This window comes from Eucalyptus grandis, chromosome 7 (assembly GCF_016545825.1).
Source record: "Eucalyptus grandis isolate ANBG69807.140 chromosome 7, ASM1654582v1, whole genome shotgun sequence".
Classification (NCBI taxonomy): domain Eukaryota; kingdom Viridiplantae; phylum Streptophyta; class Magnoliopsida; order Myrtales; family Myrtaceae; genus Eucalyptus; species Eucalyptus grandis.
In genome coordinates, this window is record NC_052618.1 from 57,571,613 (window position 1) to 57,574,893 (window position 3,281).

General features: G+C 39.9%; 1 long non-coding RNA gene across 1 annotated transcript; it reads right to left on the reverse strand.

Annotated features, from left to right (window-relative positions):
• Positions 1–425: 425 nt before the first annotated feature.
• LOC104454438 lies at positions 426–1,618 on the reverse strand. The gene is made up of 3 exons (XR_001988944.2): positions 1,212–1,618; positions 1,026–1,116; positions 426–817 (listed from the first exon to the last, which is right to left on the reverse strand). It is a non-coding gene; the product is annotated as an uncharacterized LOC104454438 (long non-coding RNA).
• Positions 1,619–3,281: the final 1,663 nt, after the last annotated feature.

A 3,281-nucleotide genomic window follows, 5' to 3' on the forward strand; every position in this document is an offset into this window, starting at 1 on the left:
GACGAAATGCCCGTCTCAATTTATTGAAAATAAAATTGGAAAATCGGGATGTCACATTGCTTGTCGAAGGAAAGAGCTTCTCAATTTTCCAATCGGAATGTTGGGTCGGGATTGCATCGCAGGTTGTTATGATCAATTCTAAAGAGCACACTGTCAACTTTTTTTTTTTTTTAATTTGGACAATACACTGTCAACTTCATAACAAAGGAAATCGGTAACCTAAGTGAGATGGGCCCAGAAAAAAAAAAGTGAAGAATGGGCCAACAGGGCCATGAATTCTTGGGCCTTCCTTCTTCCACACAAAGCCCAGTTATGGGATTTTTGACGCGACAAAGATTCCAATTTCAATAGAGATTGTCGTCATTTGAACATTTTTCTGCATCTTGGTCTTTGGGAAAGATAATTCGAGCAGACCCACGATATAATTATGATAAAAATAAAAATAGATAGACTTCGCTATGAAGGGAAAGGATTCAGTAGACTCAGTGATAAGAGGGGAAGCACAAGAACGTCCTCATCCCTCGTTCAACTCGTAACGACGTATGTACATAAGGAAATCATGTCTCGTAGAACATAGGAAATCAACTAGAAGCCATTGCATCATGTCGAATTATTCATTAGCGATGTTGTCGAACGAAGAGCAGGATCTTCATCTTCGACGCGCCAGGAGCAGATGCTCTTTTTCCTGGAGAGAAGCATCTTTAGATAGCAAAAAGGTGGAGCTCAATCGCGTCGAGGCTCGTTGGACCGTTGCTCGTAGTAATGGTAAGCCGCTGCACCGGAGAGCACCGCCAACGTCAGGGCCTGTGCATGCATCCTATAACAACACGACACCATATCGTTTTTTCAGTTACATACACTTCCAAAACAATCTTCATATTCATTAAAAAGATGAGCTCTTCTTGTTCCTGACGAAACCTCTCCGTTTGTTGGTTTAGTGGACTGAAACCAATCCCGACGTTTAAAACTCTTAACTTAGACAGCTACATGAGTGGTCGTGCTGATGAGGGAGAGGGAGGAATTACCGAGCATGAATGAGGCGGAGGCTTGGCTTGAGGGGAGACTTAGCGCGTGAATAAGCAAGCGACGCTCCGATTGCCGACGCCCATAGTCCTCCTGCACCAACCCCATCCCCACGATTTAGTTTTCGACGAAATCTTACGGAGTTGTTACGCGATGCAGTTTCGAGATAGATTAGAGAGAGAACTGACCAATGCTGGCGAGCTTGTGCTCAGAGACCCAGGACTGAATGGCCTCCATCTTTGACTTCTTCTTCTTTCTTGGGAAAGCAAAGCCGAGAATACCGCAAGGTGGGTGGGAAAAGGATAGCTGGAAACGGTGGAACGAGTGGGGGAGTATGGAGGAGTTGGGACGGCCGGTGCATTTATAGGGAAAAGAGGTGGTGAAATTATGATGTTGTTGGCGGCGTTGCTGTTGACGATGATGTTGAAGAGTGTGCGCCTTTGGGGTTTTTGGTGTGTGGCCCTTGGTTTTGTGCACTGGAACCGTGAACTCTTCTGTAAACTAGAGGCTTCTCTCATCCGGTTTTCTGTCACTGCGTCTGCCTCTCTCTCTCTCTCTCTCTCTCTCTCTCTGTCTCAAAGGATAGAACTTCGGAGCAGAGGAAAAGCAAATGTGCTGAAACATTTTCAGACTGCATTCGTACCAGATGTTTCCTCGACAGCGCCGACACTTTCGGTGCCGACTGTTCATTCATTTCGGATAAAAATGGGTCATTTTCCCCGGGCTTTGTGGTCCAACATCGACGTCCACATTATTCAGCGCCACAACAAAGTTGCAACCTCTTTGCACGAATCAAAACCGAGTGCCCACCTTACTACTTTAAAAACTTACATTGTGGGTTAAAGTCATGGTTTAATAATTGAATATTATAACATTACCTCCAGTATTAAGTATAGGCATATTTATTTGAGAAGGCAAACGTAATCTAGCCTGAAAAATTCAAACCTAAAATCACCCAATTTTGATATTATATGCAAACTGTTCTAAAAATTTAAATTTTAGATGAATATGTAGTTCGATATTTAAATATTTTAATACCAAATTTGCTTTTTTTCATTTGCATATTTCATCGATTTAAGCTAATATCAAAGTCCAGCTTAAACATGAAGAGATATTTTAGAATATTTATATAAAAAAATCATGCTATTATTAGAAAAAACTTAAATGTTTACAATAGTTAACAATAATTTTACAAAATTTCATAAAAAAATATAACTGAGAAAATTCATCGCATATACATTTCAATGTCTTCTCTCACATGCAAGTGAGATAAAAATGATATATGGAATTTGACAAATGGGGCGGATGCATACTCTCCTTAAATTCTGACAGAGTATGACTCTGAAACAACATTAGACAATTCAAAACGAAAGTTGAATGTGGTAGGTTGCGAGAGAAGGATTTCATGGTCAAATTAGATTGGATATTTATTTGTTGTCGGGCGGAGAAAAAACAGAAAAGGAAAGAGCACTTTTATGAACAAGAAAGCCCACGTGAAACCACGGAAGCCGTTGGATGTAACGTCAAAGTCACCGACTTTTGGGATTAGTACGAAAACTGTGCTAAATCAGGGGGAAATCCGATGGAGAGAGATCCTGGGGAAAGGGGGCAGTGAAGCAACACATGTCAAAGAAGGCACGAAAGATGCTTTGAGATCTGATCTCAGTAGCCTAACACTAGGAAAGATGCCCAGTTTTGGCGGTTCTCCAGTGGTTTTCGTGTGAAAACCGGGGGTACTTGGTCATTGGTGACGACCACTTTAGGTTAATGAATGTCAGAATATTAAGTTAGACAACGTTTGTAAATCCCGTAAAATGGACTCTCGTTGAGCTAAACTTTGCCTCGTGGAGTCATTGTACTGGCCTATATATAAGAAATAACTTGCACTTTTACAGGATTAAATCTTAAAAAAAAAAAAAAAAAAAAAAAACGTAAACTACATGTGCAAAAATCCTGATTTTTGCAGGATTACATCAAACCCTGATTTTTTTCCAATTTTTTTATCTAAAAAAAATTCTTAACTTTTTTCTCGAATCCCAAATCTATCTACATGTGCAAAAATTGCCATTAATTTGTTTGACATTATCATATCAGGAGGCTATTATTGTGCCATATGAAGATAAGAGTGTTGATAAAGACTCGAGTTCTAATAATGAGCCTCTAATGATCTTAGAGATAAGCATGGGTCTCTCATAAAATTGGGAACCAAATTAGACCAACCTTAAAATTGTTTCAATTCTCAGTTCTTTGACTCCTTA